The 16,323-nt window shown below is 40.1% G+C and overlaps 4 long non-coding RNA genes across 4 annotated transcripts; 1 reads left to right on the top strand and 3 right to left on the bottom strand.

Moving 5' to 3' along the window:
* Positions 1-278: 278 nt before the first annotated feature.
* LOC133962257 (uncharacterized) lies at positions 279-1,651 on the bottom strand. The gene is made up of 2 exons (XR_009922098.1): positions 1,292-1,651; positions 279-573 (listed from the first exon to the last, which is right to left on the bottom strand). It is a non-coding gene; the product is annotated as an uncharacterized LOC133962257 (long non-coding RNA).
* Positions 1,652-3,678: 2,027 nt separating this feature from the next.
* On the top strand, positions 3,679-5,009 carry LOC133962248 (uncharacterized). The gene is made up of 3 exons (XR_009922095.1): positions 3,679-3,790; positions 4,563-4,614; positions 4,882-5,009. It is a non-coding gene; the product is annotated as an uncharacterized LOC133962248 (long non-coding RNA).
* On the bottom strand, positions 4,740-5,889 carry LOC133962249 (uncharacterized). Its single transcript, XR_009922096.1, has 2 exons — positions 5,753-5,889; positions 4,740-5,034 (listed from the first exon to the last, which is right to left on the bottom strand). It is a non-coding gene; the product is annotated as an uncharacterized LOC133962249 (long non-coding RNA).
* Positions 5,890-14,224: 8,335 nt separating this feature from the next.
* On the bottom strand, positions 14,225-15,722 carry LOC133962246 (uncharacterized). Its single transcript, XR_009922094.1, has 2 exons — positions 15,238-15,722; positions 14,225-14,519 (listed from the first exon to the last, which is right to left on the bottom strand). It is a non-coding gene; the product is annotated as an uncharacterized LOC133962246 (long non-coding RNA).
* Positions 15,723-16,323: the final 601 nt, after the last annotated feature.

Raw genomic sequence — 16,323 nt, 5'->3', positions numbered from 1 at the left:
ACTTTGAACTAATATTTTATTTTTACCATTTAAAAGTCTGTTAATTACTTAACCTGGCCCATGTATGACTTTACATATCTGTGTATTGGTTTCATGTTCCTCTAGAAGGTCCAACTTGACACACAACTTGAATCCAACCAGACTGAACACTGACTCCAGGTACAGACCTGATTTCATTACTTAAAAACAATCAAAGTATTGCACATAATACATAATGTATTAAATTATAATGCAATACTTTTAATGTGAAATAGCTCCATTAAAAACATTCATTGTCATGGTAGTGCACGTTTTAATCCAAAAGCATATTCAAATACACAGTTGAATATCCACAGAAAATAAGATTACACACTTTGTTCATATGTAACTCTTCCTCTACAATAATGACGATCACTTTCATGTTTCCTATCATTTTATTAGGGACAGACGAGCCTGAAGGACACAGCTGTGATGACCATGTTCTGTCTCTTATGGCAAAGCAGAAATATAAAACACTGGGTTCTTATCTAAAGTGTATCAAATCAGATCTCCACCATGTTGCTGCTGAGGACATCAGGTGCTGCAGTTCTTCATCTATGAAGAGAAAAAACGCACTGTTAAAGAATGTTTTGTGTTGTGTATAAAGCACAACAGATTTCAGATAGAACTGTTGTACTGTGGTCTTGGTTTATATCCTCATGGTGAAATGTACATATTTTAAGTCCCTTCTGATAAAAGTGCTGAAAGAAATACAACATTGTACAAATACATAAAATGTCTTTCTACCTCATCAGTACTATTCAAGGTGATAATCTCCCACAGACCTATTGATAACAGTCCAAATCAAGTCTTTCCACTTCTCTCAGTGTGAAAACATAATTCTATAATTAATTTGAGAACTGTTTACAACACTGATGTGTGGAGATTAAAATCATACCTAAACTGTCTAATTCACTGTAAAACTCCATGACATTCGCAGGCCATCTGTAGTTAAGGGAGCAACGCATGGAGTGATGTGTAGATTACTAGTTTGATGATGCATGAGGAGAGGCGGTGGTCGAGTGGCAGAAACTTGGACTATGGGCAGAGAAGGTCTCTGGTTCGTCTTTGGTTCGACTCCATGGAGAGACAACAAAAGTCGAACCTGGATTGATCTGTCCAAAAATCCAAGAGTCTCCCTACCCTCTCTAGTGCCCATGAGCAAGGCACCTCACTCCCCCAACATCTGCTCCCCCGAGCGCCGTACATGGTCGCTCACTGCTCTGTGTGTCCTGCACCAGATGGGTAAAAAGCAGCGATTAAATTTCCCTACCTGCATGAGTGTGCCTTTGCATGTCTGTGCATGTGTTTGGGATGAATAAATGGATTTTAATCTTAATCTTTTAATCTTAATCAGTTGTCTTCCAGTTGACCAGCATGAAGCTGCAGATCTCCACCATGTTGCTGCTGGGGACATCAGGAGCTGCATTAATGAGGAGCAGAAGCGTACTGTTATGAATGTTTTGTGTTGTTTATGAAGCACTACTTATTTCAGCTAGAACCGATGTACTAGGGTCTGGGTTTGTATCCTAATGGTTAAATGCACATACTTTAAATCGCTTTTGATAAAACGTGACAAAGAAATACAACATTGTACACATAGATAAAATGTCTTTCTACCTCATCTGTAATATTCAAGGTGATGATCTCCCACAGAGCTGTTGATAACAGTCCACATCAAGTCTCTCCACTTCCCTCAGTGTGAAAGCATAATTATATAATTAATTGGAGAAGTGTTTACAACACTGATGTGTGGACATTATAATGTTATCACTACTGTCTAATTCACTCTACAACTCCATGACAGACTAAATAAACGATGTGAAAATAGTAATGGCGGATATACCATCCTGTATCAGAATATTGGTGAAACAGTTACTATCATATGAAACGTACACGTGTAGCGTATTGATAGTAACTCATTAAAAAAAATAATGTCACAACCAAAACAAGACTGTCGAGTTATCTTGCTTCAATCTGTTCATTAGACGTGATAAATAAACAGTAACTTTTATAACAATTACATATTACAAAAAACTTGAGGCATGTAAGCATATGATGATAGATAAAGCAATAGGTTATGTTGGATAGTTTCAAGGTTACTTACCTCTAGTTCAGCACCAGCGGCTGGCCAGAAGAAGTGGAGCGATCTTCCTTGCCGCACAGGGCAAACGCAGGCAATGTGGAGACGAGCGCTTGGTCATCGAACGTTCTCTCTTCCCCGACCGCAACAGACTTGAAATTGCCTGTGCTCGGGCCCGTTAGTGCTACAACGTAGCCCTAGTTATTATTATTATTATTATTATTTTTCTTAGCTTAAATGAATTGGCTTTTTGAGGGCTTTAATGTGCTCAAAAAGTTGTAGGAGTTTGCAGTAAATTCGAAGGCGGCGTAAAATTACGTATTCTGGAGTATTTTGAAAAGGGCGTGGCAAAATGGCTAAAGAGCGCCACCTACGGAAAAGCCCCTCATTTAGCATTCACCGATCCTCAAAAAAAACAAAGATTATTGTGTATCATGACTAGATGCACAAAAAAGTCCATCAGTGCATTATGAATAACGCAACAGGAAGCCCGCCAGTTTGACTTTAGTGGCCATTTTGGTCATATTCCATATTTTTTCTTTGATGTACTTGTCGTACAGCTTTCATCAGATCAACTTCAAATTTAGACGATCGTCATCACAACAAATTGGAGATCTAAAGTTATTGAAGGATTACGTTTTAGCAAAACCGTCTGACCGTGGTGTGGCGTTAAAGTTTGATTAAACGCCATCAAAACACGGGCTTCTATATCTCAGACTTATTTTGTCCTATCGAGTCCAAACTACACACATAAGACAAGAGTAGAGATATGAAGACATCTATACAGAAATCGTGACTTAAAGTGACAGCGCCCCCTGGTGACAGCAGGAAAAGTCTTGTTTTTGTCACGTTTTATGTTTTTATATACTAGTCGTACAGCTTTTATCAAATCAACTTAATATTTAGACGACTGTCATCACAACAAAATGAAGATCTAAAGTTATTGAAAGATCGACTTTTCGTCAAACCGTGTGATTGTGGCGTGGCGCTAAAGTTTGATGAGACTTCGGTGAAACGCACTAAAACACGAGCTTCTGTATCTTGGACATATTTTGTCTAATCAAGTCCAAACTAGACACATAAGACAATAGTTGCGATATGAAGACATCTATACAGAAATCGTGACTTAAAATGACAGCGCCCCCTGGTGGCAGCAGGAAATGTATAGCTGACACTCTGATGTATTCCTGCTCATCCAATATGCAAAACCATGTCAAACTTTGTTTAATGGGTCTCAAGACATTGATAATGTAGCCATAAGATTATTGTGACTTTTTATCATGCGGTTTATTAATGGCATGGCTTGAAAGTTCATCAGCTCGTCGGAGAGAGTCCCATTGAATCCCATGTTAAAATGCCCAATTTTAGAGTAGAATTAAACCTGTTTACAGCATTATTCAAACTTTGGTTTTAGTCTCAATCGCTATGTTCTTCCTTCATTAAAACTCTGAGGGGGTGAACTTTTTCGTAACTACCTCTATATCGCTATAATAAGCGATATAGTGGTTTGAAATTTACGTGACGTCACAGTGAGCTGCGCCCTCCCTTCTCCTTACTTTTTCCTGTGTCATTGAACACAACTCGAGACTTTCGAAACCTCCCACTCAGTATCGGATGAATAACACAGTTTGATGTTTTGCTTGTTCTGCTGACGGACACGTTAAAGACGTCTGCGCTCCCGTTTCTGTGGTAAGTCAAGCTCAGTATTTTATTTAGATGTGTAGAAGTGATTCGCAGGGTGTTTTAGTACCATGCATTCGAGCTAACGTCCGTTAGCATGGAGGCTAAATACGAACTCCGATCTGGGGCATTAACTCCTGTTTAATGCGAACGGCACTATTACCGACACACACCGATATGAACCGACATGAGTAGGTCCGCCCAGCAGTGGCATGCGTTAGTTTATGAGGTTAAATCTGAGACAGGAGACTGTGTGTGTCCGGTGAATTAGCTCCATCAGGATATCTATTGCTATAAAATGGTTTCACTCGCCAAGGCATTTGACTTGACAATGTTACACAGTTAGTTATTCTACTGAAACAGACTTACAGTGATCAATTGAAACGTGCGTATTTAAAGTCACATCTGTATTTTAAGAGCAGATGTTTAAAGGGGAATTCAACTTCCAAAGCTCTTTATTCAGAGTATTGTTATGATGTCTTACAGAGAAAGCTAAACGTTCTGCTGCCTGCACTGTTTACATTGTAATCTCAGGCAGATTTCACTGAATTGTTCTGTTAAATATAAATAAATTATAGCCTTGTATCTTTATTAGAACAGACAGTGTAATAGAGAATTTGATGCTGATGTACACTAACTATTTCCTAAGCTGAAATGATTATGATCTGTTTAACTTTGAAGTAATACACTTCCTTTTTTACCATTTAAAGTGTGTTAAGGACTTAACCTGGCACATGTATGACTTTACACATTTGTATATTTATGTTGAAATTTTCTCTAGCATGTCCAGCATGAGACAACTGGAATTCAACCACATTGAACACCGACTTCAGGTACAGACCTCTTTTCATTAATTACAAACAACCATGGCAAAGTACTGCACATAATACATTGTGTATTAAATAATATATGCAATACTTTGAATGTGAAATAACTCCATACTGTACATTCATTGTCATGGTAGTGCACGTTTTAATCCAAAAGCATATTCAAATACACAGTTGAATATCCACAGAAAATAAGATTACACACTTTGTTCATATGTAACTCTTCCTCTACAATAATGACGATCACTTTCATGTTTCCTATCATTTTATTAGGGACAGACGAGCCTGAAGGACACAGCTGTGATGACCATGTTCTGTCTCTTATGGCAAAGCAGAAATATAAAACACTGGGTTCTTATCTAAAGTGTATCAAATCAGATCTCCACCATGTTGCTGCTGAGGACATCAGGTGCTGCAGTTCTTCATCTATGAAGAGAAAAAACGCACTGTTAAAGAATGTTTTGTGTTGTGTATAAAGCACAACAGATTTCTGATAGAACTGTTGTACTGTGGTCTTGGTTTATATCCTCATGGTGAAATGTACATATTTTAAGTCCCTTCTGATAAAAGTGCTGAAAGAAATACAACATTGTACAAATACATAAAATGTCTTTCTACCTCATCAGTACTATTCAAGGTGATAATCTCCCACAGACCTATTGATAACAGTCCAAATCAAGTCTTTCCACTTCTCTCAGTGTGAAAACATAATTCTATAATTAATTTGAGAACTGTTTACAACACTGATGTGTGGAGATTAAAATCATACCTAAACTGTCTAATTCACTGTAAAACTCCATGACATTCGCAGGCCATCTGTAGTTAAGGGAGCAACGCATGGAATGATGTGTAGATTACTAGTTTGATGATGCATGAGGAGAGGCGGTGGTCGAGTGGCAGAAACTTGGACTATGGGCAGAGAAGGTCTCTGGTTCGTCTTTGGTTCGACTCCATGGAGAGACAACAAAAGTCGAACCTGGATTGATCTGTCCAAAAATCCAAGAGTCTCCCTACCCTCTCTAGTGCCCATGAGCAAGGCACCTCACTCCCCCAACATCTGCTCCCCCGAGCGCCGTACATGGTCGCTCACTGCTCTGTGTGTCCTGCACCAGATGGGTAAAAAGCAGCGATTAAATTTCCCTACCTGCATGAGTGTGCCTTTGCATGTCTGTGCATGTGTTTGGGATGAATAAATGGATTTTAATCTTAATCTTTTAATCTTAATCAGTTGTCTTCCAGTTGACCAGCATGAAGCTGCAGATCTCCACCATGTTGCTGCTGGGGACATCAGGAGCTGCATTAATGAGGAGCAGAAGCGTACTGTTATGAATGTTTTGTGTTGTTTATGAAGCACTACTTATTTCAGCTAGAACCGATGTACTAGGGTCTGGGTTTGTATCCTAATGGTTAAATGCACATACTTTAAATCGCTTTTGATAAAACGTGACAAAGAAATACAACGTTGTACACATAGATAAAATGTCTTTCTACCTCATCTGTAATATTCAAGGTGATGATCTCCCACAGAGCTGTTGATAACAGTCCACATCAAGTCTCTCCACTTCCCTCAGTGTGAAAACATAATTATATAATTAATTGGAGAAGTGTTTACAACACTGATGTGTGGACATTATAATGTTATCACTACTGTCTAATTCACTCTACAACTCCATGACAGACTAAATAAACAATGTGAAAATAGTAATGGCGGATATACCATCCTGTATCAGAATATTGGTGAAACAGTTACTATCACATGAAACGTAAACGTGTAGCGTATTGATAGTAACTCATTAAAAAAAATAATGTCAAAACCAAAACAAGACTGTCGAGTTATCTTGCTTCAATCTGTTCATTAGACGTGATAAATAAACGGTAACTTTTATAACAATTACATATTACAAAAAACTTGAGGCATGTAAGCATATGATGATAGATAAAGCAATAGGTTATGTTGGATAGTTTCAAGGTTACTTACCTCTAGTTCAGCACCAGCGGCTGGCCAGAAGAAGTGGAGCGATCTTCCTTGCCGCACAGGGCAAACGCAGGCAATGTGGAGACGAGCGCTTGGTCATCGAACGTTCTCTCTTCCCCGACCGCAACAGACTTGAAATTGCCTGTGCTCGGGCCCGTTAGTGCTACAACGTAGCCCTAGTTATTATTATTTTTCTTCGCTCAGTGAATTGGCTTTTTGAGGGCTTTAACGTGCTCAAAAAGTTTCTAAAGTGTACAGTAAATTACAAATGTGCGCAAGTTTACGTTTTCTGAAGTATTTTGAAAAGGGCGTGGCAAAATGGCTCAAGAGCGCCACCTACGGAAAAGCCCCTCATTTAGCATTCACCGATCCTCAAAAAAAACATAGATTATTGTGTATCATGACAAGATGCACAAAAAAGTCCATCAGTGCATTATGAATAACGCAACAGGAAGCCCGCCAGTTTGACTTTAGTGGCCATTTTGGTCATATTCCATATTTTTTCTTTGATGTACTTGTCGTACAGCTTTCATCAGATCAACTTCAAATTTAGACGATCGTCATCACAACAAAGTGGAGATCTAAAGTTATTGAAGGATTACGTTTTAGCAAAACCGTCTGACCGTGGTGTGGCGTTAAAGTTTGATGAAACGCCATCAAAACACAAGCTTCCATATTTCAGACATATTTTGTCCAATTGAGTCCAAACTAGACACATACGACAAGAATCGCGACCAGAAGACATCGGTGCAGAAATTGTGACTTACAATCACAGCGCCCCCTGGGGGCAACAGGAAATGTCTTGTTTTTAAGACGTGTTATGTTTTTATGTACTACTCGGAGAGCTTTCATCAGATCAACTTAAAAATTAGATGAGACTCTACAAAACAAGATGAAGATCTAAAGTTATCAATATTTAAACTTTTCATCACACCGTGTGACCGTGGTGAGGTCTCAAAGTTCGACTAAACGCCAATATAAGCGAGCTTCTGTAACTTAGACATATTTTGTCCAATCGACTCCAAACTACACATATAAGACAAGAGTCGCGACCGGAAGACATCTACCTAGAAATCATGACTTAAAAGGAAAGCGCCCCCTGGTGGCATCAGGAAATGTCTTGTTTTTGTACATCGTGCTTTTTGATTTATTTGTCGGAGAGCTTTCATCACATCAATTTAACATTTAGACGGGTGGCATCACAACAAGATGGAGATCTAAAGTTATCAAAGAAACAACTTTTCGACACACCGTCTGACTGTGGCGGGGCGTCAAATCAGCTCACCATGACACACAAAAAACTGCTTAAAGGGGACATATTCGCTTTAAAGGGGACATATTATTTCCATTTCAACACAGTTGATATGGTTCCTTGGGGTCTTAATGAAATGTCTGCAAAATATTTTGGTAAAAATACCCCAAGGATAATTTAAAACAGCACCTTTTTACTCTGTCTAAAACAGACCTCCTCAGATCAACCCGCCCCCATCTTACCCCACCCCCTTTCACCCCTCTCATCCCTCCCCCTTCTCACCCCTCCCCCCTCTCATGGAGGTGTAGGACATGTGCTTGAATGTGTTCTCACTACAGAATGCATTCAACATCTATAGGGCAGATTATGGGCCTCGTGAAAATTTACGTAATCTGGGGTATTTGGAAATGGGTGTGGCAAAATGGCTCAACAGCGCCACCAACGGTGCTTTCCCTCATTTACGGAGAAACACCTCATTTAGCATTCACTGATCCGCACGAAATTGAAGACAGTTGTGTATCATCACCAGATGCACAAAAAACGCGCTCGGAGCAATATGAAAAACGCAACAGGAAGCACGCCATTTTCGATTTCGTGGCCATTTTGGTCATATTCCATAATCTTTTACTTTGATATACTTCTCGTACAGCTTTCATCACATCAACTGAAAATTTAGACGAGCGTCATCACAACAAGATGGAGATCTAAAGTTATCAAAGAAACAACTTTTCGTCACACTGTCTGACTGTGGCGGGGCGTCACATCAGCTCGCCATGACACACGAAAACGCTTTAACTTCCGTGTTCATGGGTCCATCTCCCTCAAACTACATGTGTGTATCATCAGCCCCCCTCCCTTGAAGATATTCAGATGGTTTTAAAGAATGGGCGTGGCAAAATGGCTCAACAGCGCAACCAACGGAGCTTCCCCTCATTTATGGAGAAACACCTCATTTAGAATTCACTGATCCTCACGAAATTGAAGACAGTTGTGTATCATCACCAGATGCACAAAAAACGCGCTCGGAGCAATTTGAAAAACGCAACAGGAACCCCGCCATTTTCTATTTGGACCATATTCCATGTTTTTTATTTTCAAGTACTTCTTGGAGAGCTTTCATCAGATCAACTGAAAATTTAGACGAGTGTCATCACAACAAGATGGAGATCTAAAGTTATTGAAAGATCAATTTTTCGCCACACCGTGTGACCGTGGCGAGGCGTCAAAATGTGACTAAACGCCATCAAAACACAAGCTTCTGTATCTTGGACATATTTGGTCCAATCGAGGTGCAAACTACACATGTAAGACAAGAAGCGCGACCTGATGACATCAACAAAGACACCATGACTTAAAATCATAGCGCCACCTGCTGGCTACAGGAAGTGAAGCGTTTATCTTGCAGCAGTGCGCAAATGCATGCAACGCTGAGACGAACGCTTGGTCATCGAACGTTCTCTCTTCCCCGACCGCAACAGACTTGAAATTGCCTGTGCTCGGGCCCGTTAGTGCTACAACGTAGCCCTAGTTAGGGCCCGAGCACCGAATGGTGAGAGGCCCTATTGAATCTGTAAGGATTTTTATTATTATTAGGGCCCGAGCACCGAATGGTGAGAGGCCCTATTGAATCTGTAAGGATTTTTATTATTAGGGCCCGAGCACCGAATGGTGAGAGGCCCTATTGAATCTGTAAGGATTTTTATTATTATTATTATTATTAGGGCCCGAGCACCGAATGGTGAGAGGCCCTATTGAATCTGTAAGGATTTTTATTATTATTATTATTATTATTATTATTATTATTATTATTTCCCTTTGGGGGGCTTTTTCAGGGTCTAGACATGCTCAAAAAGTTATGAAACTTTGCAGGAAATTCAAGGTCTGCGGATATTTTAGTATTCTGGAGTAATTGGAATTGGGCGTGGCAAAATGGCTCTACAGCGCCCCCTGGAACCAGCCCCTAGGTTTCCACATAACGGATTTTCATCAAAATCTGGATATAGGTGTATCGTGACCAGTCATGAAAAAAAGTCTCATGGAGCATTATGAAAAACGCAACAGGAAGTCCGCCATTTTGCTTTTAGTGGCCATTTTGGCAATATCCCACATTTTTACTTTTACGTACTTGTCCCAGGGCTTTCATCAGATCAACTTCAAATTCAGATGAGTGTCATCACAACAAGATGGAGATAAAAAATGATTGAGGGATTTTTTTTTTATCACACCGTGTGACCGTGGCATGGCGTTAAAAATTGGTTACACGCCATCAAAACACGGGCATCTGTATCTCGGACATACATGTTCCAATCAGGTCCAAACTAGACATGTAAGACAATAGTCCCCGCCTGATGACATCTATGCATAAATGATGACTTAAAACCGCAGCGCCCCCTGGTGGCAACAGGAAATGTCTTGTTTTTTGCTTGTCTTACACCTGGATGAATTCCTCCTCATCCACTGACCTCAACCATGTCAAACTGTATCAAATGGGTCCCAAGACATTGACATTGAAGACATAAGATTACCGTGACTTTTCGTCAAACGCCATATGAATGGCGTGGCATTAAAGTTCATCAACTCGCCGTGAAACACGAAATTGCTGTAACTTCAGTGTTCATGATTCTATCTCTCTCAAACTACATGTGTGTAACAACAGCCCCCCCCTGAAGATATTCATATGGTTTTAAGAAATGGGCGTGGCAAAAAAACTGACCAGCGCCCCCTATAGGGCAACCCCGGCACTACGATGGCCGACATTTATACAAATCTATCGGGACATGTGTCGTTTCATAACAAAAAAAAAAATATCTTGGATAGGTATGCTTGACCAAACAGGGAGGCCGCCATTTTGGATTAAGTGGCCATTTTTTTTCCATATTCCACATTTTTACTTGATGCACTTGTCCCAGGGCTTTCATCAGATTAACTTCAAATTAAGATCAGTGCCATCACAACAAGATGGAGATAAAAAGTGATTAAGAGATTGACCTTTCGTCACACCGTGTGACCGTGGCGTGGCGTCTTGAGTTTGATTAAACGCCATCAAAACACGAGGTTCTGTATCTCGGACATACATTGTCCAATCGAGTCCAAACTAGACATGTAAGACAAGGGTGCCATCCTGATGACATCTACACAGAAATTATGACTTGAAATTACAGCGCCCCCTGGTGGCTACAGGAAGTGACATGTTTTATACTTTGATGAACTGCTCCTTGCTGATTTACAATATACAGCTCAAATCAGATCAGTCAAGTCATTAGATCATGGTCAGAATTGTGACGTTTCCTCAAACCGTGTAAACATTGATGTGCGGCGAAGGATTTTCCTTCGCCAAAGGACACGATGTTATCATAACTCCACTGTGCATTGTCCTATCACTACAAAACTTCTGTCACATGGTCAGAGTCCAAGCCTGAACAGCTCTATGTGTCAATATTTCCTCACTGTCATAGCGCCACCTACTGATTCGCCAGGAAACAGGAAGTACTTTGTTAATCCACTCTGCATTATCCAACCGGCTCCAAACTACTGACCTATGATCACAATACTGATCTGAACAGCTCCACATATAAATATTAGTTCAGGGTCATAGCGCCACCTACTGATCAGTGTGAAAATTAAGGTGTGTTAACATTGTCCAATTGACACAAAATTGCTCACGCTACATCAGAGCGCCTACATGAACAGATATATATGTCTGTGCGTAATAATAGTGATGGCGCCACCTACTTGCAAACCTACTGCCGCAGAGCGCAAAACGCATGCAACGTGGAGAAGTGCATGCTCGATCGATGATGTGCGCTTGGTCATCGATCGCTCTCTCCACCGACCGCAACAGGCTTCAACGTGCGGGTGCTCGGGCCCGCAAGTGCTACAACGTAGCCCTAGTTAGGGCCCGAGCACCGAAATCGGTGGGAGGCCCTATTGAAATTGAAATGATTATTATTATTATTATTATTATTTTTCTTAGCTTAAATGAATTGGCTTTTTGAGGGCTTTAATGTGCTCAAAAAGTTGTAGGAGTTTGCAGTAAATTCGAAGGCGGCGTAAAATTACGTATTCTGGAGTATTTTGAAAAGGGCGTGGCAAAATGGCTCAAGAGCGCCACCTACGGAAAAGCCCCTCATTTAGCATTCACCGATCCTCAAAAAAAACAAAGATTATTGTGTATCATGACTAGATGCACAAAAAAGTCCATCAGTGCATTATGAATAACGCAACAGGAAGCCCGCCAGTTTGACTTTAGTGGCCATTTTGGTCATATTCCATATTTTTTCTTTGATGTACTTGTCGTACAGCTTTCATCAGATCAACTTCAAATTTAGACGATCGTCATCACAACAAATTGGAGATCTAAAGTTATTGAAGGATTACGTTTTAGCAAAACCGTCTGACCGTGGTGTGGCGTTAAAGTTTGATGAAACGCCATCAAAACACAAGCTTCCATATTTCAGACATATTTTGTCCAATTGAGTCCAAACTAGACACATTCGACAAGAGTCGCCACCAGAAGACATGGGTGCAGAAATTGTGACTTACAATCACAGCGCCCCCTGGTGGTAACGCGAAATGTCTTATTTTGGTACGTGTTATGTTTTTATGTACTACTCAGACAGCTTTCATCAGATCAACTTAAAAATTAGATGAGACTCTACAAAACAAGATGAAGATCTAAAGTTATCAGAATTTAAACTTTTCATCATACCGTGTGACCGTGGTGAGGTCTCAAAGTTCGACTAAACGCCAATATAAGCGAGCTTCTGTAACTTAGACATATTTTGTCCAATCGACTCCAAACTACACATATAAGACAAGAGTCGCGACCGGAAGACATCTACCTAGAAATCATGACTTAAAAGGAAAGCGCCCCCTGGTGGCATCAGGAAATGTCTTGTTTTGGTCATCTTACTCTTTGATGTATTTCCCTCCAGCCACTTTACTAAACCATGTCAAACTGTGTCAAATTGGTCTCAAGATATTGATAATGTAGGCATAACATTATTGTGACTTTTCATCATGCAGATTGTTAATGGCGTGGCATCAAAGTTCATCAGCTCACCATGACCTATGAAACCCATTTTAACAGAGTTACCCTGAACGCAGCATGAGACCGCTTTCGGTTTGTTACGTCTCACACTTGGATGTATTTCTCCTCATTCACTTTGCTAAACCATGTCAAACTGTGTCACATGGGTCTCAATATATTGATAATGTAGGCATAACATTGCTGTGAGTTTTCATCATGCGGATTATTCATAGCTTTGCAGCAGACTTCTTCAACTCGCCATGACAAACGAAGCTGCATTTAACACAGCTGCAAGTGAACGCCTCATGAGTTACGTCGTCACAAGCTGCGGAGCTGTGTATCACGAAGAACCGGAGAACGGTTGGCGAGTCTGGATGAGAGGACGGCGGCGGAGTAACTGTGGACGTTGTTCGCTCAGCAGGTTAGAGTGTGGGACTCAAAGGTTTTTGTCCCCTCTCCCGTTGTGTCTTTTCCTGTGTGAACTCTGCCGCTCTCAACAGCAGCACTGGCTATGAGCTAGCTCCTGCTAGCTCCGACGAAGCATCTCTCAACTGCTACGTAAGTTAAACGGACACTTCTGACTGACTGTGATGATAAGCAAAAGAGACACTGTGGATGTGTGATGTGTTGTACTGCATTTGTTTGATCTGTTTACTAATACTAGCTCTAATAAATACTGTATAAATTATATTTTGCTCCTGAATTGAACTGTGTTAAAGGGGTTCACATGGAAAATATATGTTCAATTATGTAAAGGGTGATTTTTGTTACTATTATACTAATGGAGATTTAGCACTTGCTACACATTGTAAGAGCAGCTGTTCAAAGGAGCACTACGTCTTTTAAGGCTCTTTATTCAGAGTCACGGTGTTGATGTCCTGTCACGTGTTACAGTGAAAAATAACCGTGTCTCCCACCTTCAGTATTTAAATCGTTAATCTCAGACAGACTTCACTGAATTCTTTTGTTAAATATGAGTAAGTCATAGCCTTGTACCTTTACTACAACAGACAGTGTCATACAGAGTTGTGGGCTTATATGCACTACCTATTTCCTAATCTGAAATGATTATGCTCTGATTAACTTTGAACTAATATTTTATTTTTACCATTTAAAAGTCTGTTAATTACTTAACCTGGCCCATGTATGACTTTACATATCTGTGTATTGGTTTCATGTTCCTCTAGAAGGTCCAACTTGACACACAACTTGAATCCAACCAGACTGAACACTGACTCCAGGTACAGACCTGATTTCATTACTTAAAAACAATCAAAGTATTGCACATAATACATAATGTATTAAATTATAATGCAATACTTTTAATGTGAAATAGCTCCATTAAAAACATTCATTGTCATGGTAGTGCACGTTTTAATCCAAAAGCATATTCAAATACACAGTTGAATATCCACAGAAAATAAGATTACACACTTTGTTCATATGTAACTCTTCCTCTACAATAATGACGATCACTTTCATGTTTCCTATCATTTTATTAGGGACAGACGAGCCTGAAGGACACAGCTGTGATGACCATGTTCTGTCTCTTATGGCAAAGCAGAAATATAAAACACTGGGTTCTTATCTAAAGTGTATCAAATCAGATCTCCACCATGTTGCTGCTGAGGACATCAGGTGCTGCAGTTCTTCATCTATGAAGAGAAAAAACGCACTGTTAAAGAATGTTTTGTGTTGTGTATAAAGCACAACAGATTTCAGATAGAACTGTTGTACTGTGGTCTTGGTTTATATCCTCATGGTGAAATGTACATATTTTAAGTCCCTTCTGATAAAAGTGCTGAAAGAAATACAACATTGTACAAATACATAAAATGTCTTTCTACCTCATCAGTACTATTCAAGGTGATAATCTCCCACAGACCTATTGATAACAGTCCAAATCAAGTCTTTCCACTTCTCTCAGTGTGAAAACATAATTCTATAATTAATTTGAGAACTGTTTACAACACTGATGTGTGGAGATTAAAATCATACCTAAACTGTCTAATTCACTGTAAAACTCCATGACATTCGCAGGCCATCTGTAGTTAAGGGAGCAACGCATGGAGTGATGTGTAGATTACTAGTTTGATGATGCATGAGGAGAGGCGGTGGTCGAGTGGCAGAAACTTGGACTATGGGCAGAGAAGGTCTCTGGTTCGTCTTTGGTTCGACTCCATGGAGAGACAACAAAAGTCGAACCTGGATTGATCTGTCCAAAAATCCAAGAGTCTCCCTACCCTCTCTAGTGCCCATGAGCAAGGCACCTCACTCCCCCAACATCTGCTCCCCCGAGCGCCGTACATGGTCGCTCACTGCTCTGTGTGTCCTGCACCAGATGGGTAAAAAGCAGCGATTAAATTTCCCTACCTGCATGAGTGTGCCTTTGCATGTCTGTGCATGTGTTTGGGATGAATAAATGGATTTTAATCTTAATCTTTTAATCTTAATCAGTTGTCTTCCAGTTGACCAGCATGAAGCTGCAGATCTCCACCATGTTGCTGCTGGGGACATCAGGAGCTGCATTAATGAGGAGCAGAAGCGTACTGTTATGAATGTTTTGTGTTGTTTATGAAGCACTACTTATTTCAGCTAGAACCGATGTACTAGGGTCTGGGTTTGTATCCTAATGGTTAAATGCACATACTTTAAATCGCTTTTGATAAAACGTGACAAAGAAATACAACATTGTACACATAGATAAAATGTCTTTCTACCTCATCTGTAATATTCAAGGTGATGATCTCCCACAGAGCTGTTGATAACAGTCCACATCAAGTCTCTCCACTTCCCTCAGTGTGAAAACATAATTATATAATTAATTGGAGAAGTGTTTACAACACTGATGTGTGGACATTATAATGTTATCACTACTGTCTAATTCACTCTACAACTCCATGACAGACTAAATAAACAATGTGAAAATAGTAATGGCGGATATACCATCCTGTATCAGAATATTGGTGAAACAGTTACTATCACATGAAACGTACACGTGTAGCGTATTGATAGTAACTCATTAAAAAAAATAATGTCACAACCAAAACAAGACTGTCGAGTTATCTTGCTTCAATCTGTTCATTAGACGTGATAAATAAACGGTAACTTTTATAACAATTACATATTACAAAAAACTTGAGGCATGTAAGCATATGATGATAGATAAAGCAATAGGTTATGTTGGATAGTTTCAAGGTTACTTACCTCTAGTTCAGCACCAGCGGCTGGCCAGAAGAAGTGGAGCGATCTTCCTTGCCGCACAGGGCAAACGCAGGCAATGTGGAGACGAGCGCTTGGTCATCGAACGTTCTCTCTTCCCCGACCGCAACAGACTTGAAATTGCCTGTGCTCGGGCCCGTTAGTGCTACAACGTAGCCCTAGTTATTATTATTATTTCCCTTTGGGGGGCTTTTTCAGGGTCTAGACATGCTCAAAAAGTTATGAAACTTTGCAGGA

This window comes from Platichthys flesus, chromosome 10 (assembly GCF_949316205.1).
Source record: "Platichthys flesus chromosome 10, fPlaFle2.1, whole genome shotgun sequence".
NCBI lineage: Eukaryota > Metazoa > Chordata > Actinopteri > Pleuronectiformes > Pleuronectidae > Platichthys > Platichthys flesus.
Note: the sequence above shows the minus strand (reverse complement) of the source record. Positions and strands in the feature narration are given on the sequence as shown.